General features: G+C 46.5%; 1 protein-coding gene across 1 annotated transcript in view; it reads right to left on the reverse strand.

Annotated features, from left to right (window-relative positions):
- The window catches only part of RBSN (rabenosyn, RAB effector), a 344,052-nt gene extending 322,179 nt beyond the window's left edge, over positions 1 to 21,873 (reverse strand). Inside the window, exon 1 of the mRNA XM_069643425.1 lies at positions 21,750 to 21,873. The gene's annotated coding sequence lies outside the window, so the exon portion shown is untranslated. The remainder of the gene's footprint in view (positions 1 to 21,749) is intronic.
- Positions 21,874 to 22,251: the final 378 nt, after the last annotated feature.

Consider the following 22,251-nt stretch of genomic DNA (forward strand, 5'->3'; position numbering starts at 1 on the left):
GGTTTGGCGAGAATCCTTCAGGAAGTCCTGAAAGGACAGCCAACACCCAAAGTTTGAATGATACATGACTGTTGATTGCCTGGGTTCCTGGATAAAAGGTGAGGATCCTGAGGCAAAAGTCAAGTCCACAGAACAGAAGAACACAACCAGAGACGCTTGCAGCACCATCTAGCAACCGGTGAATCCCACTGAAGTGACTGCTGCTGTCCTGACCTCGTTTTCGAATCGATAGGGACGCTTCAAAGAGGACGGCTTCCTCCCTTGGATTGGTGGCCATAATCAGTCCTAAGGCGTCCTGCAATTGAAGCCATCCCACGATATGCTGCGACCTTTGTGGGCTCAAAGGCGCCAATACACCGGGACCTGCGACCATCCTGCAGTGCATCATCTTCCTGTGAATGAACTCTCCCGAAAATTTGGTGAACTCCTTGTAGAAACCCAGAGGCAAGATCCCCCTCCTCAAAGTCCCCACACCAGAGTGCAGGACCGAGCAAGCAAGGTAAATTGTTCAGACGAGAACCGTTCTCCACTGGAGTCTGTGAAAAGGTGCTAAAACTGCAGACAGACGTTGGAGCACAAAGAATCCTTAGCTGGGAGTCCTTTCTCTCGACTGCTGATGCAACATATCTTCCAGAGCCCCTCCTATCGTCACCATCCTATCGTCACCACGGCCAAGGAACCGGAGACCAGATCCATTGATGCTGCACTGTAAAGGAATCCAGCTGCATCTTATTTATTACTCCTCAGGTACTGTGGTACTCATGGTAGTACATACCTTGAGTCATTCTGTCACTCTTTGCTGCTGGAGTGCCGATTCCGGCGTTTGGGTGTACACCCATACCGTTCGCCCAGACCTAATGCATGTGTGCCCATAGGGAGCCTTTCTCAAGGTCCTTAAAACCTTTCCTGACCAACAAGAGCCTTTCACTTTCTTGTAATTGAAGAATCCTCTGGAACGTTACCTTTTCTGCATCTGTGCCTTATTTGCTTTACCTCCAATGTGACTTTGAAGTACTCGTACCTAGATAGGGATGGACTGCTAATGCCTTAATGTCTCTGAAAAGTAATACAAGGTCTTTTAAAGTACTGACCTGCTACAAGCTTGCAACAGTTTCTTTGAGCCTATGTACTTACTAAGTTCACTGTACTTGCCTACAGCTCACATCTCCCTCCTAAGATAAGGCTGGCTGCTCTGTCATACTACCAAAACCCTCATTAGTACAGCCTTATACTAGAATTTGGGGCTCTGTATAAGAAGGGATAGTTTTATTAAGTCTTACCACAGGTAGACTTTAGGAAAACTCCCCTAAAAATTACTATGCTGTAGGGTTCAATAGAGCAATTATAGAAACTATTCCTCCAGTTTCTGCTATCCTGAATTCCTCCATACAAAAGACTTGGCTGTGAGAGAAACCACCTCCCCCCTCAGATTTCTGCAGCTCCCCTACACCACTCAGCAAAAGGCTCCATGGCAAGAGCTGAAGAGAAACAGAGATTTTGGTGGATATGTTCGAGTGGCGAGGGGGAAGGACATCCATGGAAGCTTTGTATTAGGTTTATCCCAAATGCCACGCACCCAAACCATGAAATGGACCAGGAACACCTATGATATGATATATGTTTATTTATATAGCGCCTGTGCACAATGTGTTTCAAAGCTCTTCAAGGCAAGGGAGGGAACAAGGGAAAATACAATAACATTCTTATAGGCATTGAACAGTAAGGATGTGAAATTAACTATCGTACTTGGCCTGACGACATTTCAGATAGTGGCAGAGCTAAGACATAGACCTAGACAAGGAAAGGAGGGGGAGAGTGGGAAGAAATGTAAACAGAAAAGCGACTACCGTACTAGGCCTGACGACATTTCTGGTAGAGCCAGAAACAAAAAAAAAAAGGAGTGGCGCAGAAAGGGAAGGGAGGGGAGGAACAAAATAAGCGACTATCGTACTAGGCCTGATGACATTTCAGATAGTGATGGGGGTTGGAGGGGAGGAAAAAAACAAGTAAGGGTAGGGGGGAGGAGACAGAGGAGGTTACTATCATACTAGGTCCAGGGACAATTATGATAGAGTAAGTGCATAGAAGAAAGTAAGGGGAGGAGGAGGGGACATAGGAAAAGGGAGAAAGGGAGAGGAGGAGAGAACAGAGAGTAAGCAGTCAAAAAGAGGGGAGAAGCAAGAGAGGAGAGTGAATACAATTGCAGAAGTCAGTAGTAACACAATGTTGCAAGCCAGGAAACAAGATGAAGATGGGACATGAGTACAAGATGCAAAGGAAGCCCCGCATGTGAGTTGAGAAAGGGTGACGCACCATGAATCAATGAAGTCCATAAAATTCAAATCCAGCATTGGCCACAAGACAGTGATGGTGAAACAGGAATGTATCAGGACAGACTCCTGCAGAAGTAGGCTGGAGGGGGCACGGGGGAGCAGGGAAGAAGAATTAAGCAAAACAGGGAACACCTGTGTGTGAGAAGGGGAGGGCACAAGGGAACATCACGGGGGGACCAGAGCGGGTAAGGGTGGCCTGTGGGGACAAAGGGAGTAAACACATGTTGGTGCATGCTTTCCTGCTATCTGAGCAGCGGGTCGGGCCCTGGTTCTGAACAGGTCCAAACAGGAATTGCCCTTTGCTTCGGACGCCCCGGCGAGAGACGCCCTTGATCTAAGAGTTAAGAGCAGGAGGGAAGAGGCAAGGTTAAGAAGGTGGGTGGTGCTTATGCCATGTGTCCTAGAGCCACTTGCACCTGCTCCCCATCTGCAAAGGAAAAGAGGCTGGAGGGCTCCTTAAGTAGGGAAAAAGAGCGGCAACCAGGAAGGCACCAGGTGGGCTGGGCTTGCTATGTGGGGAAAAAGAGCAGCAACTAGGAAGGCACCAGGTGGGTGGGGCTTGCTAAGTGGGGAAAAAGAGCAGCAACCAGGAAGGCACCAGGTGGGCAGGGCTTAGGCCATGTGACCTAGATCCATGTGCACCTGCTCCCCATCTGCAAAGGAAAAGAGGCTGGAGGGCTCCTTAAGTAGGGAAAAAGAGGGGCAACCAGGAAGAGTCCCCAGGTGGGCGGGGCTTGCTAAGTGGGGAAAAGAGCGGCAACCAGGAAGGCCACAGGTGGGCGGGGCTTAGGCTATGTGACCTAGATCCACTTGCACCTGCTCCCCATCTGCAAAAGAAAAGAGGCTGGAGGGCTCCTTAAGTAGGGAAAAAGAGCAGCAACCTGGAAGGCTCCAGGTGGGCGGGGCTTGCTAAGTGGGGAAACAGAGCAAGAACCAGGAAGGCACCAGGTGGGTGGGGCTTAGGCCATGTGACCTAGATCCACTTGCACCTGCTCCCCATCTGCAAAGGAAAACAGACTGGAGGGCCCCTCGAGTAGGGAAAAAGAGCTGCAACCAGGAAGGCACCAGGTGGGTGGGGCTTGCTAAGTGGGGAATGCATCAAGTCCACCCTTGCCTGTCGCAACAGACAGCAGAAAATTGCTTGGTATAATGTGATCAAGTGATTTATAATTTTTTATTACCAGGAACCCAATACTACTGTGCGACAATCTTGGAAGAGCCCAACTATTGATCAGATATTGATCTGGAGGAGTATAGATCAGTATAATTGAACTTGAACCATAGGACATCTCAATGGGTACTAAGCACCAAAAGAGGTGAAGTGAGGTGATGGGATCTACAAGTTTAACTAAAATTGAGCCCTCAAACGAGCTTAATTTGAGTACCACCCCCACCAAAGAGATATCCAGGGATGATGTAGCCAGAAAATAATGTCAGAAAGTCCTGCTTTTTAAAACTGTGCAGCCCAATTACTATCAAGCACTTTCCAAAAATATTCTACAACTGGATTTTAGAATAACACCAGTCCCAGAATATGACGGGGCGGCTGTTAAGCGGTCAGGGTAAAAATCTCTCTGGGATCCGCTATATCTGGTGTGGAGAGCAGGTTCTTGAATCGTATCCAGCAGGGGCTTCAAACCCCTCCGAAACCTGTGGATTTCTGCTAGGGCGGCCCTCAGTGACTGGGAGGTGTCTGTTATGGCCAGCATCACGTCGTCCGCGTATAGCGCGATCTTATGTTGGGAAGGGCCTACTTGGAGGCCTTTAATTCTGGCGCTGAGGCGGATTCATTGGGCTATGGGTTCCATTACTAGGGCGAAGAGAAGGGGGGAGAGAGGACATCCCTGCCTGGTGAAGCATGTTAGGGGGATTGGGCTGGATAGTAGGCCGTTCACCTGGAGGATGGTTTTCAGCGCTTGGTAATTTGCTAAAACGAGCTTCAAGAAGGAGGGTCCAAAATGGAAGGATTCCAGGATGCGACGGAGGAACGACCAGTCTACTTTATCAAAGGCCTTGGTCGCATCCAAGGCCAGCTGGGCTAACTTTCGCAAGTCTCGCTTAGCTATCTCAATCAGATTGAGGACCCTACGTATGTTATCTGTGGTTGCTCTATTCATTATAAATCCTGGCTCTATAATGTCCGGGAGTACTTTCGCTAGTCGGTTAGCCAAGACCTTAGAATAAATGTTCGCATCTAGGCTTAATAGAGAGATGGGTCTGTATGCAGTGATATCTCTGGGGTCTTATCCGGGTTTGAGAGCTAGAACTGTTATTGATTCCTGCATCGACGGGGTAATAGATCCTGAGATGGCGAAGGAATTAAAGATGGCCGTCATGGGGGCCAGTAGTTGAGGCCGAAAGAGTTTGAAAAATCGAGGCGAGAACCCATCTGGTCCCGGAGCTCTTGATTTCAGGTTTTTAATGGCCGCGTCGACTTCCTCGCTGGCAATCGGGGCTTCCAGCTCTTCCCTTCTCGTGGCTGTGATGTTAGGTAAGGCGGCCTCCTGCAAGTAGATATGCTGTTCTTCACTGGATATCGGGGTTGCCGACATTGTATCTGCAAGGTGGGCCTCTGCGATCCGCAGTTTATCACGATCAGCGAACTGCACTGTACCCTGGGGGACCCATAGGCCTATAATTGTGTTCCTGTTCTTGACTCTCGCCAATTTTTCCACCAGGAATGTATTTGCTTTATTACCTCTGGCGTAGTAGCTTTGTTTTGTTTTGGCTAGAAGTTGGGCTGCATCCTCTGCATAGTGGGCCTCCAACTTCTTCCGGGCAGCCTGCAAGGCTCGGTAGGTTCTCGGGGACCAGTTTCTGGCTTTACATACTGTCTCTGCCTCCTGCACCTTGTCCTCCAGTTTGCGGCGGATCTGTTTTTGTTTGTGGTAGGCTGATCCTCGAGAGGTTAACACCCCTCTCACCATCGCCTTCATTGCGTCCCATGTGTTCGCTGGGGAGGTATCTTCATTCCTGTTTTCTTCAAAGAACTCTTTTATTGCTTTAGCCACCACGTCTCTTGTTGACATATCTCCTAGGATCGGGTCATAAAGGGACCATCTGCGTCGCGGGGCCGGGTCAGGGTCATGGGCTCTGAGCGTTAAGGTTATTGGGGCGTGATCTGAGAGGATTCTAGGCCCGATGAGGACTTCATCTGTAAATGTTAAGACCTGCGGGGAGGCCAGGAGGAGGTCGATGCGTGAATAAGTTCTAATGTACATAAGAGTAGAACGAGTAGTCCCGAACCTCAGGATGGAGGACTCTCCAGGTATCCACTACATCCAGAGTTCTAAATAGTTTGAGTAACGCTGTCGCCGAGCCGAAGTCTCTACGAGCAGGAGGATGTGACCTGTCTACCAATGGGTCAGGAACTCCGTTAAAATCTCCTCCGATGGCAGTTTGGCCCTCAGCAAATGGTGGGAGGGCACTTTCTAGGGCTGAATAGAATTCCTCTTGCTCCTCATTAGGAGCATACACCGAGATCAATGTGTAAAGTTGGCCAAATATTCGGCATTTTACCGCTACAAAGCGACCATCTGGGCAACGCAAGGAGTCCAGGATTTTCGGCCTGAGGCCCTTGGCAAACAGGATCGCTGTACCACCCTTCTTAATTCCATTCGACGCCAGAAACCGTAGCGGAAATTGCCGATCACGGAGCAGGGTGAAATCGGCCGGGGTCAGATCTGTCTCCTTGAGGAAGACTATGGAGGCCTCGTTGTTCTGTAAACGCCTCAGTATCGCTTTCCTCTTCTGTGGGGCGTTGAGACTCCTGACGTTCCTTGTCAAAAATTTCAGTTTTTGGTGTGGGGGGGGGGGGGAACTGATCTGAGCGGGGAGGATGGAGGTTCTCAGCCATCATCTAGGGGCTTAGATTCGGTGTGGTTTTCCTGCGGCTGGGTTTTATATTTCCTCCAACGGGAGGGTAAACCTTTAGTTGAGTGGGGGGCCGAATTTTTCAATGCAGTCCTTCCCACGGCCAACTGGGCCATAACTGTCCTCCCAACCAACGGGGCTAGGATCAAACCACATGGTTGGGTTCGTCTCCAAGGGTGGGTTGATGACATACACCTTGGAGTGGAGTATGGGCCGCTCGGGACCCGCGGCATCACTGGATTCCTCTTTAGTTATAGGATCGGTCATTTCGTGGCCATCAGTCGTGGCGGCGTCTCTGTGCTTTAGACCAGGGCTGCTGCCGCTGTCTCTGGGGCTGGGTACTCATGAACAAGAGCTCATCCTTGGTGCGGCTTATAGCCTAGATAGCCTCTTTAGTGGCGTAGAAATGAATGGACCCTGGTAATTACATCCGGGGGAGCATCCGAGTCTACTCCTCATCTTGGGCGCAGCCTATGAGTGCGGTCCAGGATCAGTTGGGCTTTGTCCATGTTTGGGAGGAGCGCTTGCAAGAAATTGCCTATATATTCTGGCAGCTCTTGGATCGTTGATGTGATCCCTCGGATATGCAGGTTATTTCTTCGAGCCCTGTTTACTAGGTCCTCCTGCTTAACTAGAGCACTTCATTCCTATTCTGCAACGCTTGGATCTCGCGTCTCATATCTATTAGTGTGGCGTCGTGACTCTGGGTCAGATCCTCAACTTCGACCCGTCTTTGCTCCGCCTCTGTGAGTCATTGATCTGTCTGTTCCATTCGTGTGGACAGCAGGATCGAAACTCTGCTTTGATGTCCCGCAAGAAGGCCTGGATGTCTTCCTTAGTGGCCAGTTTTCCCTGTTCCTCGGGTGCCTTCTGTGGGGTTAATTTCGGGGAGGGGTTAGATTTCTTTGTCTTGTCCGCTGCTAGCAGCATGGTAGAGATGTTCGAGGATTTGGTTGCTTTAGCCAGCTTCGCCATCTTGCAGGGTTTACGACTCCGAACTTTCTGGGACTGTTATGCTTAAATTGAAGTTATCTAGGCTCTAAGGATCTCCTTATTTGGCAGAGACTCCCCGGTTGTCAGGTGACGATAGGCTGTGGTTCCAAGGAGGATTCGGAGTGCCGATCACTAGGCCTCAGGCACGATGGAGAGGGGGAGGCCGAGCCTCTGATGAAGCCACTTGGGATCCGATGATGGCGGGGGGGGGGACCACTCCTGCCGTGGAGCTGGAGACCCGGTACACCCAGGGGATAGTGGAGACCAATGGACAGGGGAGCCCCAGGAAGCAACTGGCTAGTGGGGCGTGGCGGGGAACTTAATCCCAGGCTCTTGTAGTGCTGGTATTGAAGTTGTGCTGGGGTCGCTGTGTCGCCAGCGCGGTACCTTGGGGTAGCAGGGTAATGTCAGAAATCTGGGACTCTCTTGCCGGGCTCCCAGGAGGTGCCACTGCTGGTGGTAGGCCCCAGGCTGTGTTAACTAGGGGAGAGTGGGCGGGGTTGCCCCTGGAAGTTGGGGGGGCCTAAGAGGTGCACAGCAACGGTGGAGCCGTCAGACCCTCTGAGTAGCAGCGGGTCGCCAGTACCACCCAGGGCCTCGCTGCAGCGCGCTCACCTTTTCTGAGCCCGGAAGACCTCGGTCGCTGCCGTCGGATGCCTTTGGGGAGCCAGATTGCAGCAGGCTACTGGAGGCTCCCTCGTCCGTCTCCGGAGGGCGATGCTAAGCCCAAGCTCGGGAGCTCCCGTTTGACCGGCACCTCAGACACGGAGCTCGTCACCTCCCCGTAGAAGTCACTCCCGAGGATTGGGAGAGGGGAGAGGGGGACGGGAAGGCCGTCCGCCGCCCAAAGTCGCTCCTGCACGACTCAGCCAACGAGCCTGCTGGTCTCCCCTGTTACGCCGCCGGTGCCGTCAGCTTTCCTAAGACTCCATATCTGCATCTGAGCCTGGGCGGGAATCTGACCGCTGTATTGATCCGATCAGAAACAATTAAATTATAGCTCTTTGCCGCGGGTTCCGGACGGAGGCCATCAGGGAAGCCGCCGCATCGCTGGCGCTCCTGGCCATGCCCCCTATATATATATTTTTTAATGCCCGTCACGTAGGCAGGGATCGAAATTAAGATTGTACATGCAGGAGCAAAAAGCAGTTCCTGGATATCCAGCATTAACCAATACCAGGAGCTACCACTGAGGAACTACTACAGAGGGTTCAGAATATCTAACTTCCACATAAGATGTAAACATATAATTTTGTCCATTATTTACAACCCCTTATGCGTTAAATATAGTACAGATGTGTCCTAATGTTTATTTATAGATTGTCCAAAACCCAAACAAATTGGTTTCAAGCGAACCAGGGTCTTCTATTCTACAAGCAGGAGGTAAATAGCTCTCAGCTCCCATCAATTTAGAATCCTGCGTATGGCTATTGTGCTGAACGTATTATTTCAAGCGCATTGTTGGTCATGATGTGAGCTAACATTCAGGAGCTTTTGTGCTTGTTTAATGCAGTGAATTGTATGATACATAAATTATTCCAAGCACATTGTTTTTGGTATTGGTTAGGGCTTCCATGCATTGCCTGTCGTCTATGGAAATGGTGAAGTGGTCGTTAAGTGGACAGGCAGTCTTCGCGCTGTTCTGAGAAAGTAGAAAACGGCCAATCTACCTGGAGAGTTTTCCTTTTCCCTGGAAGCGAAGTGCGGTGAACTATAGCTCTGCCCATTTGGATTAAAAAAAACGGCCTCCCACGCGAAGCAGGCGCAAAGTGGTTATTAAGTGGAGAGGCAGTGTGCAGTGAGCAGAGATGAGACGATGACGGTGAGGAAAAAGTGATTTGTTTTACATTTTCTGTGAACCCTTACAACGTCTTAGACATTAATAAAGTAAAGGGCCTGCGTAAAGAGTAGATGGCAAACGACCCAGAGGGTGGATTTAACAAATAGTTAAAAGGCATGACGCATAGTAAAGCAAAGCTGCAACTTCGGAGGAGCACTGAACACACTCAGTTGGATAGTAGTAGAGATAAATGAGAACACAAAAAATGCAAAAAGTAAAAAAGGTGATCAAGAAAAAAATAATTATAATAATTATAATAAAAAAATCACAGCGTACTTTGCTAAGAGATCGGCAAAGACAAACCGCAACACTGTTTTAGAAAGTCAAGTCATTTCGACTCTTTGATGCAGACACAGAAGTCATTGATGGTATTCAGATTTCAGGACCGGTTCTGCGAGAAGCAGAAAGAAGTGCAAGTCCGTCGCTAAAAGACGTGTGTTAGTTTGGAGGAAGAAATTCAAGGAAGTCTGGGAACTCATGAACTGGCGTCCAAACCTATTTTAACAGCACGAATGAGTGCAACATGTTTCAGTCACCTGACGGGAGTGACCATGGCCCTAATCACACTTCCAACGGGAGCGACAACAGCCTTAATGACACCACTAATGGAAGTGACCATGGCTCCAATTACACGTCTAATGAGGCAGACCTTTATTCAGACACCGAAATGGAGCAGACCGAGAACAAAAGGTGAAGAAGTCTGCATACCGCCGATGATCTCAAGTGGTGGACCAGACAAGGGAGAAGTGACAACGAATGGCAATAGTCCATTAGTTGGATTGAATTTAGTCTTACAGTCTTATATTCGCTTAGAGGACTCGGTTGCTGTAGAGGTAAGAGCAAAATTCCGTCATTTTAAATTAATCAAAGGATCATATCCTAAAAAAATTATTTGATGAACATTAGTGGAGGAAGAGAGCCACCTGAACTAACTCTGTTCCAAAAAAGAAGTCTATTTGGCAAATCTCTGGTAATAAATCATAACAAAGTTCTAGCAGCTACAATGGGATAGGGAAGACTCAATCACTTACAACCCAAATGAAAGGTGAATCCCATCAGGAAGTAAACAATGGAATGATGGCAGGCACAGAAAAGTGTGATCAGGAAGGGATGAGAAAAGGCAGAGAAGTCCAAAAAACAAACAAAGAATGGTAGAGGAGGAAAGCAAACTCAGAACAGAGACTCACGTAAATGTCTATGAACCATCATAAAAGCATCTGTTAAAAGTGATATCAGTTCGAAAAAGAGGACAAAAAGACAGTGGTCAAAAACAAAGTGTGATAATAATTGAAGACTTGCAAAGCCAGGTAGATAAAGGACAACAGACTAAACAAATCCTAAATGCTGTGCAGGGTCATAAAAAGTCAAATACAGGGAAGGGCTTCAGATGCCTGTACAAAAGGGGTAATTCTGAAGACTGAAGTCAACGATGAGTCAACTAAAATAGATGAGAGTTCTCAAAGTAAGAAGCTACTTCTTCCACACAAAGTCAGAAATAAAGAGGTGAGCCAGAAGTACGCAGTAAGCAGGAATAGGACAGATAACCTACAAAGGACGGCGATACTGCTAATTTTGAAATCCGTGTTTGAAGAGGAGAAAAAGGATACTTTAAATCCATCTAAAATATTGAACATCGTTTCTTTGATCCCAGATTTACCTCATCTGACATGTGGTTTGTGCATTTGTTGGATCTTCACAGGAAGGGGATATGTGCGGTCCATTCTTCTCGAAATTGATTGAGGAATTGGTACATAAGAAGCAAGAAGAATTGCTCATTAGAGGGTATGAAAGCTATTATGCTTGTCAGATAGAACAGACGGACCAAACAGAAGAAAATGTTGGAGGAGATAAGAAAAGAAATCTAAAAATTAAATGCTCAGCTACACAGGAAGGTCACAGATAGGTTAGCTTTACCGAAGCTCGAGAAAGCGGGGCCTGGCTTGCTACCACACTTAACACCACCAAAGGGGTCTGTCCAGGATTCCAGTATTAAGGAATGTAAGGTCCTATGCTGGAATTCCAGAGGTGTTAGTAGCTTTCTGAATGAAGGATCATGGGCTGCTGATTTAGAATATGTCTCTGTTAATTCAGGAAACCTGTCTTTTGACCTGTCCTGTGATAGATGGCTTCACGATTATTGTAAAAACTGAAGTAAAAACTGCGAAGAAAGGAAAAAGAGGTTGACATTTTGGAGGGATCCTGACTGCAATTAAGAACAAACAAGGCAGAGAAGTCAAAAAGATCAACACGGTTTCTGAGGCTATCTTAGCAATGACAGTCACCAATGCCATTCATGAAAAGGGATTAACATTGACGATAATAAACCTGTCCTTCAATCCATGAAAAGCTGAACTGGAGGATGTGATTAACGAAGTTCAGAACATCTTGACGGAATGGCAAAACACAAAAAGCTAAAAAGCTAAGTCTCATCTTAGGTGGAGACTTTAACTGCATATGTCCTAGTCTAGAACCCTTGTTTAGTGAGTCGGAAGAACAAGCATGCTTAGAGGGGGGGGGGAGCATGAATGATACAAAGAGGAAAAGGCAGCCATGTTCGGATATGGGCACTTTCTGTTTAGGTGGGTTTTTCGACAACTTGGTACAAGCCTGTACTACACAGTAAAGTGGTAGCGATGGCTGAGTAGCCAGACTTATCTCAAGAGTAAAGTGATCAGTATCAATAGTTACACAAAGGACAGTAATTACTATGGTTCAAACAAACACTGACTCAAGGTTTCTGAGTAAAAGAATATACATTTATTTACACATCAGTTATAAAACATTTCACTATTATCAAGCAGTTGAAAAATCAAGATCTTAATACACTACACCACACCCAATAGATTCTGGACAACTTAGGCTCAAAATGAAATGTGAGCAAAATGGCACTCCATCAATTTAAAAGGGAGGGAAAGACAAAGTTAAACAGAAGTTGAGCAGCACCAACAAGTAAGTAAGCAGGGCAATCTAGAAAAAGTAACTAGAGTGAGGAAATCAAATCAAGAGGCCTGGGCCAAAGTCAACGGACCAAAGTCTTTTCAGAGGATCACACAGTTCAGAGTAGTTTGCTGTTAAGTCTTTGCCAAGAGTTCAGAATGAATTTGTTCGGACGAAAAGTTACTTTAAAGAATAGAGAAGGACAAGCCCTCGGATTGGCGAAAGATTCACACACTTTCACCACGGCTGGACGAAATGAACAACCGGTTTAGCACAGTACCTTGTAATAAGAAGAATGCTGTAGCTGGGGCAGACGTTCCTGGCAGATCCTGCAGGCTCACGGTTCCTGAAGCGACTGTCGGACTGACACGAAGTATGAAGACTGGAGGGTCCTTCACCGCTCAGGGAAGAAACCAGCAGCAGAGCAAAGCAACAAATAAAACGTGCGCTCCTCAAAACCCAAGCAGGGACCCGTCCTCCTGGCTATCTGATTCACTGTAGCCCTGTACACCAAATACGACCAAAGGAGGGAGGTCTGGCTTGCAGTTTGGTGAACTGGTTGGTCCCACCAGCTCAAGGGGAGAAGATTCCTTGCAGATCTTCCCTGTTGTCGAAGTTTGAAGATTCGGACCTGCAGCAGGGCTTCACCGGCTCGGGAGGATACCTCAGCGGCAACGTGCTCGCCTTGGAAGGAAGACGACACAAAGCAACACAGGTTCAATCACCGGGTCTGTGCTTAGAAACCTCTGGGTATCAAGCGCGTTATAAATAACCCATCATATCATACCGGGAGGTTCAGTCGTGGTAGAGGTCCTCTTCTGTCAGCTTCTCTTCGGTTCTCTCGATCCAGTGGCGACTCTGCCTGGTCAGTCCTAGAGACCTACTTTTTATGCAGTTTTCCCCGAATCACACAGCCTGGCTGTCAATCATACAGCAGGGGGGCTGTCCCGGCGGGACAGTCACCATAGCCAATCATACCAGAGTGCGACATGGGTCTCCAAGGAGACCCTGTGCGGGGAGTCTCAAACCCCTCCCTCACATCCTGTCCCCCTCAGACATTCAGGCGCCTAAGGAGGGCTTCTATGCAGAAGCCCACCAAAGGACGGTGAACAAAGGAACCAACCCTGGTTTGGCTCGCAGAATAAAGCACAAGAAAGACTTTTACACAAAGAAATGGCGAATAAACCCAGACGGACCGTATAAAAATATATATGGTCAAGCAAGTTTAAGTTTGAGGCTACCAAGATAGCCTAAAACAATGCCAAGGCTATTTAAAATAACTGCGGTAGAAAAAAATAGGGTAGTTACCACTGCCACCAGCCAAATCTTAATGAAAGAGAGCGAAATAAGGCTCCATGAGAAACAGACAAAAAGGGATAACTATTAACCCTTTCCAGAACTCTATGTAAGATAGCTTGTACTGGGTCTGTGATTTAAAAAAGACTAATAAAGTCATTGGCAACTTAACATGTTTCTGGGAAACAGTAGTCAGTCTCAGAAAAATTGAGTTTCAGTGGGAAGTCTGAAAAAGACAACCCTGTGTCACTGCACTGAAGGTGCTGTGTAACACAGTAAAACAAAGATGATACCTATGGAGTAGGTGAGGCTCCACAGTCTTATGAACACAAAAATATTAAACACACACAGCAAAACACATGTAAGAGTGGGAAGAAAAGGCTCACACTCTTACCAGGTGAAAAAAATAAATCCTAGAAATCCAGCAAAGCTGCTGAGGGACTCAGTAGGTAAGGGAAATTAGCCATTCTGGAGAATAATCCCAAACAACCTCAATCCTTACTGACACACACTTTGTCTCCATGTCCCCTTTTTCGACCTGACAACACCCCAGTCAAGTACAGCGTCACACAAGGCTCCTCCCCGTCTCCATTCCTGTTCAACCTATACTTTGAATCACTTGGACAGACCTTCAGAAAACAATATCCAGTTCCACCAATAGACAGATGACACACAAACATACTTCCAAATCTCATCCCATCACAACTCCACATCCTCAAAAGCTGTCTCACCACCATCACCTAAACAATGGCCAACCACTTCTGTTTTGGAAGGGTTGAGCTTGAAGTATACCTCCTCATCTGCCCCCTCCAACCTCCCACTAACATGAACTCACCCACCTGGATCGAAGAACTTTCCACAGACAACCCACACATATCCCTCTCCACACCGGTCCAATCGCTTGGCTTGACCATTGACCCCCCCGCCCCCACCTTTAGTTCACACAACACATAGCTGCGGTCACGAAAACATGCAATCTACAACTATAGCTCACACAAAAGAGCAGACGCATCTATCATCCTGATGACTTCCGCACTGCAGTCCAAGCACTGGTTCTCTCCAAGTTGGACTATGGCAATGCTCCACTCACTGAACTTCCCAGCTGTATCCTTGCCCCATCAAGCCATACAAAACGCAGCAGGCTAAGTTGCACTACTACAAACCTATCCCCTTTACTGAAAGAACTATGCTAAAGGAAGGGTCTGGTTACAGTGGCCTACAAAAAACCTATCAACTTCAGTGCAAACATGTTGGCGAAGGGACGTTATGATTCAGTTGCTCTAAGAACAACCTAGCAACTTCAGTGCAAAAACGTGTTTCAGGAACGTTACAGCTACTTTGCACTAACAACAACCTACCCATACAAGTAAAACCGAAAACCCCCAGAAATTCGCCAGCTGGAGGTGGCATGAGTAATTCTGACACTACAGCAGAATCCGCAGTTTTTGTGCTAGGGTTGGGGGAAAGGAGGAGGGGGGTTGGATGTTTAGTACTGTGTCTGAAAAGATGTGTTTTTTGGTTTTCTTTTTTTGTCCTGTTTTTTCCTTGCATACATTTTCTTTTTTTAATCTCTTTCGATCCATTCCAGTTTGCTTCTCCTCCTGACATTTTTACCAACTGAAGGTGAACGCTTCTCTTACATTTCTACAGGATTCTCTGCAACGCTTCATGCATAGTGTCAAACAAAACAGCATTGCCAATGGAGGTCAACAACTTGCCATTTCCTTGAGACCACTGCAAATCTCGCTCGTTAATGCGGTCATAGTCGGTGCAGAACATCCCAGCACTGCACATGAAGTCACACATGCTTCTGTTTATGAAACACCTCCCAACCTCTGGCTGTGGACAAATTACACCGGCATGGTCCCATGTTGCTCTTGGTTATCTGGCTGAGAAAATCAACTTGGCAGTGGGAAGAATCTGCATCACTGCGGTCATCAACTTCTTGATGTGACGGAGCAAACATGAGCACGACATATACCCCAAATGTAGGCCTCAATAATACACGACAACTACATCAACAGTACCGACAGAGGCGACACATGTACAAAGGAGAACCATGGCACCGAAACCCCACTCAGACTGTGCCCCAAAAATCCTCCACTCCTTCCAACTGAATGTTAGCAGCTAAGCCTCTTTTCACGGCATACATGTGCAGATTTTGCACAAAGGTATCACCCACGATGAGCACTCTGCATCTCTCCATCTCTACCAACCTCACTGCATCCACTTTTGGGGAATTATATCACCGCCCCTTCCCGTCAACCACACCCTTGACACCTGATTGGGTAAATCGTACCGTTTCATTTCCATGCCTACTATCCTTAAAAGGGCAGGATGTGGCATGCGCGAGTTTCCACCTACAGCGAGTGCCACGCCCCAGTAAAGCAGGGACACTCCTTTTTCACTTTCCACTCCAGCCATGCATGCAATGCGCTAGACCCTCACCAGAGAAAAACACACCATAGTGCACGCTATGGTTAAATGCTCATGTCATGTGCACTGCACTCTCCATCTGCAATTAAGCCTGCCAGTTTTCACCCTGGGCATATATTTGCAAGCATGGCTGCACAACGTTCTGTTAGGTGTGCTGAACGGTATGTAGGAGGCAGTGTACATTAGCCATGGTTAAATGCTCATGTCATGTGCACTGCACTCTCCATCTGCAATTAAGCCTGCCAGTTTTCACCCTGGGCCTATATTTGCAAGCATGGCTGCACAACGTTCTGTTAGGTGTGCTGAACGGTATGTAGGAGGCAGTGTACATTAGCCATAGTTTACATGTGTGCTGCTGAGCACGTCCTTTCATGCTGCAATATCTTAAAGCACTCGCTAAAGCAAGGGGCTTATAAGGGGCAAACCATATGAAATGCACATGGTGGCATGTGGCTCCCTATTGTGTTACAGGGGCAATGATATACACCATATGTTAATTTACGCATAGCAGCTCACTTCTGCTGGTCTACCAAGTCTACAATGTCCTCCACAACCATTGTGTAAAAGTCACCAACTTCAAAATCATGCAGAGTGACAACTGCGTGGCTGCATTATGTTGTGGTGGCTGTGATGAAGGCCTAGGCTGTTGGGTGTAGGTGTGGTGAACGGTATGTAGGAGGCTGTGCACATTGGCCATATTTTACATGTGTGCTGCTGAGCATGTCCTATCATGCTGCAATATCTTACAGCACTTCCTAAAGCAAGGGTCTTATAAAGGGCCTAACAATAGCAAACACACATGGTGACATGTGGCTCCCTATTGTGCAACAGGGCCAATGATGTGCACCGTATGCTAATATACGCATAGCAGTTCACTTCTGATGCTCTACCAAGTCCACAATATCCTCCACAACTATTGTGTAAAAGTCACGTGACATTCCATGCACCCACCAGTCTAGGCCTTGCCCACACCCACCACAACATAACAAAACCATGCAGGTGAACATGTAGGCATGTGCCACAGTTAAAAAAGGTAACATAGGCACCAGCACTTCTACCCAACCTCTGCACCCTAAAGCAGGAATGCAAGCACACATGTTCCACTTACCGTTATGCACAAACATACCACAAAGGGTTTGGCACCACTACCCACTTAGAAAACATTGTAATAATCCCAACCAAACAACACGATCTTCACAACATTGGTCCTGCTCTCCACACTCTACTATGTGCATACAAACAATACTGCATAGGGCACTGCAACACTTAATAATCTGAGCAATGCACCCTACGCAAGCACATATACGAACCAGTTGCACCATAACCTCTTCCATGTGTACCATATTCCATTAGTGCACCCAGTGGACACACTACACGACTGGTCACTGCAGCATCTCCACCCATATACCAACAACTGTAGGATGTTCTACCAATCACCACACCCATGCAACCAACAATGTGTGCAATGCAGCCAAACCACACACACAAAGCGACAATGTGGCACTGACTTTCAACTAGTGGATATACCTTTTCAACCAGTGGACATACTTTTCTGTGCAAAGGCTGCAGCCATGCATTAAAGGGGCTACGGACTTACCACACACAGCACACCCTATCTGTAAATGTTAATGTCTTGTGGAATGCACTCCCCTTCTGCAAATGTGCCTGCCACCACTCATCACAGAAAGACATTGCTGCTGCAGCTAGCATACCATAACGAAGGCTGCCTGCAATGACCACACAAGATTGTTGCCTGTTGAGGTAATCGCAAATTGGCGTAGTATGCACGGATACCGCTGGCACCCAACAGTCTTCTTCTAATGAGATATATCACTTGAAGCACTTTTCACTACCCCACCCTTTCCATTGCTTCTTCCCACCACCAGATGCCGTAAACTATGTTTTTCAGGCCCCTTCGCTGCAGCATTTTCCTCCGCTACAACATGCAGCCGTTATGGAAAACTTTTGACACACATCACGTCACTGCACACTGCGTTGCAATCAAAACTTGACAGGGAAATGGGACGCCGGAGCTGAGCCAGATATGACTAATTTTAGTTGGCACACTGCTACATAGCAGAGGCCCAGCCATGCACACAATGGCTTAGAGGCTTGGCACACACACCACAACGCTATCCTCCGATACACCATGGCAGAGCTTCCCAAACCCTCTGACGCACAGCACGCTTTCCTCCAGCCAACTACCGGCTGCGTCCAATGTTCACCGACATCACGGCGTACTGGAAGCCAATGAGGCTTCGGTCCCCGGACCGGACCCGGATATTACTCATTTTTTGAGACGTACATTTCAGTTCTTTGCAACAAAAGTACTGGTCCGATTTCCACCAAACACACGCTTTCTGACCCAAGCCCCACCCCCCCACCTGCAAATTTGATGAAATTCCGTCCAACCGTTCGGCCTGTAGACGTGCGCAAAGATTTTCCCCATTCAGTCTATGGAGAAAATAAAATGTGGGACCCCCCTATAACTTTACCCCTCCTGCACAAAACATCACTGAACTTGGCGAAAAAATTAAGAACCGGCCATATACTATTTTGACAAAGTTTGGTGACGATTCATCCAGGGGGAGCGAAGTTATAAGCCGCCAAAAAAGTGGTCTTCCTCTGGGTTTAGCAACTTCACCATAACTACACGGCCGCTACACACACACAAAGACCCATTTTGGGTCCTGATGAAGGCGATGAAATGAAGGAACTCTGAAATATTTTATAACGTTAATTCTGTTCTATCAAGGTCTTTCTGCGGCTTAGGCAGCTGACCTTGCATTAGGTTACTATATCAATTTGTGTTAAAGACATGAATTCTTCGTTTTTACTGGTATTCGATACACTTCTCTAGTTTATATGTTGCAAGCTTATGTGACTGTGCACTCATGTATGAACAAAATGTCTTACTAAATATCCATTTACAATTTTCATGGGATGTATATCAGGTACCTCTTTCTAAATCTTGTTATGTTGTAGTGCAAATTAAATGTGAATAATAGAATTAATTTATAATTGAATACACTTACTACAAGTAGAAAGAAATATGAAAATGTCTTACTTTAGTTTGCCTAAGATTAACTACATGAAATGTGTGTGGATATTTATGTTAGTGAATGGTACATCTATAACCAACAGGAAACTGATATTGTATCTCTTCCCTTAGTTTGTAAAACCATTTTATTTATGCGTGTGGAAGGAAGCTACCATTTAGGGGTTCAGCGTACCCTAAAGCAGGAATGCAAGCACACTAAAGAAGTCGGTACAATGAGGTCTTTATTCCAGCTCAGCGGTAAACAAAACTGAATAAAACTGCATTAAAATCTCTGGGAATACCAGAGCCCAGACTGCTTTGTTGCATTTCAACAGGCCCGAAAGCGACCAAATCGAGCCGGCAGCGTTCAGTCTAGATGAGAAGAAAAGGGGCGTTTGCAATTCTGCATAAGTGAATGCAGCAAAATCGTTATGCATCAGCCTCTGAATGATATAAGAGATGACTTGTATATGGCAGGGTCAACTAATGGAGCAGAAGGAATATTATACAAAGAAGTAAAATGCTTAATCCATTCAAGAAACGTTATATTCTTGCTAGTCCCCACAGATGGGCAAGAGTGCCCTAATTCACAAGAAACATTCTTCCAGATCAATATGCAATTCTTATTTCACGATTATACGTTTTCTATTTTAATACCTTCCTTACCCTCAATCATAGCCTTCTATAGTTGCGCCTGCGATCTGCCACTATGTTGGGGCCTCTTACTGTGAGCTTCAAAGCTTTCTGAACGGTACTTTAGTTTTTGGTGTACTAACTAGATACGTGAAAGTCTGCTTTGTGAGCCGTACCAGGAAAGTGTAGCAGTCTAGCTTTCTTCGCGATAGTATCATAGGCCCAATCTGCATTCTGAGGGTCAGACAACCAACTAAGTAATCGTCAGTAGCTACAGGAGCAGAGGAAATAATGTTATCTGTTTTGCTGTTTGTTAAAGTGTTCACATTTCAGTCAGACCAGAGTCAGTACTTACTATGCTTATTGAACGCTCCCTACATATCAATAGACTGCATCTTCTTCCGTGATGAAAGAAATATCACTTGAACAATCCCCATTTTGAGATTGAAATCTCCCCCTGCGAAAATCACAGCAGGAGGCCATTGGAATGAAACCAGGCATGTTTGCCAGAGTATTACCTGTTTGCTACAGATGCAATAGGTACACCTAAATCATGACTACGATGTGCTTTGGAGGAAATTAATTAAATGAAAACTGATGATGTGGCCTAAATCAAGAGAAAGGAACAGTATCTGTTTAAGACGAATCAAATTACCCTTGGAAGTAAGCCTACAAGAAATGTATGTTGCAAACCCATCACTATTTCTTCAACTACTGCACTTATTAGCATAGAAAGTCTCGGTCCCTGAGCCTAAGCCAGTCACCGCACAGCACCTATGTATCTACCCAGCCCAGTCCCTTTGCCTCATTGCGTTACAAAGGGGTCCACTAGCCATGACCAGTGTCCCTGGATTGGCAGTGAGGCGTGGAAAAACAAGGTGCGTCGATTAAGAACACACTGCACACTGTATATGACATCAGAAGTCAAAACTGTAGTACTAAAGGTGGTGGAAAATTTAGCATGAGAAAAACCTTGAATTTCGTTGAAAAAGATGACAGCACGTAAAACATAGGCTAGCCTTATATTTAAAATATGGCAGCTGGTCTGCACAGTAAGGGGGCAGGGAGGCTGGACTTTTCACCTGCGATAACCATACCAAACCGTATACCTAGGTGTATACGGTCTGAATGCGGACTCTGATGAGTAGCCAGACGTTTGATACTAGAATATGTCCTATGATGGGAATACATCGATTTCTGAGGACAAAACCAGTAGTTGGGAATAGAACATCAGTGGCACCGAGTGGGAGTTCCCGTCATATGGGGCATACACCTGGACATTTTCAGTTGTTAATAATATTAATGTGACTTTCCATGCGAGTATCTGAGCATATGATGGTAACGCGCTGTATGTGCTAGTTATAACTATCTTTTTATATGAATACCTGGGAATTTTATGGCAACACATACCAAACGGGCACATGAGGGCATAACCTGTACATGGTGGAAATACCTACCATTTGATGACTGACGATACCATCACCTTAAGTGTAAAGCAGTACGAGCGCCTGTGACACGATGGCACGATCTGATATGTAACGGGTATGCAGATAAGTAAATAGCAAACTTGCCACAATGGCAATGAACTGGGCATATGATGCCTAAACTTGCCAATAGCTAGTATAAAATAGCGGTGAAATACATCGGGACGGACTAGGCCCCACATCCTTCAGCGATCGAAAAATTGAATAGCAACATCTATTATTTACTTATTACATCCATCAGGTGCGATAAGAATCCAGAATTAAGTGCTATATTAAAAAAGCATTATATTTTAAGTATTGGGCCTGCTATAGTTACGATAGGATTATGCAAGTATGTTTGCTGCAGACGAGTCACCGGAATGTCTACAAGTCACGGTCGCCAGTATATGATGGTTAAAAACATCAACACCTAGGAGCCACACTTTTTTTTCAATAGTTAAAACTACAGAATCATATGTCTTAATAAAGAGCTATTCGTTATGCAAACCCCGTGTCTACATTTTCCGTTTTGCTTAATCCAATAAATCCATTCACTGCATCCAACTAGCTGGACAGACCTAATCCACAATTACCTGGCAGAATCCTATTCTTTCCATTAGCACGACTGCGCAATATACGATACTAATTCAACATCACGTTTATCTGAAGCAACCATTATACTTTGATACTACACAGTATTAGTATTATGACGGGAACGCCCGGTATAAAATGCAAGTGCCTGGGCACAAGGTAGCTGTTAACAAAGAAACCAACTCGCATTACAAAACCCCAAACTATTGTGCTTGTTCTATGAATTATGGTACCTGTAGTCTCCAATATAAACGGAGAGCAAATACCAGAACACACTTTTTTTTTAAGAAGGCGTTTATTAAGCTACTACTAACCACTGCAATATGATGAACCCCGACAGGTCAGCAGTCACGTCACCAAGTGCCTTGCATCAGCTGAGATCACAGTGATGTCGATAGTACATAGGTGGAATCTGGTTCCCATTCGAGAAACGGACCTTAGCAGCGCCGCGCCTCCTCTTCGTCACGTGGGTTGCACGTTTGAACGTAACTGAGCAGTCACCTGCCTCGGGGGCGTGCGAAGCAATCAAATAGTCGCTTTTGGTTGGGTAGCGTGTGGTTCCCATGTGAAAAACGGACCACCACAACAATGTCTATTCCTGTTCACGTGACTTCCCTGCCTACCATTCACGGAGCCGTTTTCCAGAGCAACCGGGAGTTGAGTGGTCTTGGTTGGCTGTGATTAAGGTGGGCGTTTTAAGTTCCCGCAAGACACCAACTCCGACTGCGTCTTGTCCCTCGTGATTATTGTGAGCGGAAACGGCGAGGCTCTGGCTGTCAGGCTGCTAGGAAAGCCAGTATCTACGTGCTCTTGGGT

Source organism: Ambystoma mexicanum, chromosome 2p (assembly GCF_040938575.1).
Source record: "Ambystoma mexicanum isolate Mex_15411 chromosome 2p, UKY_AmexF1_1, whole genome shotgun sequence".
Lineage (NCBI taxonomy): Eukaryota > Metazoa > Chordata > Amphibia > Caudata > Ambystomatidae > Ambystoma > Ambystoma mexicanum.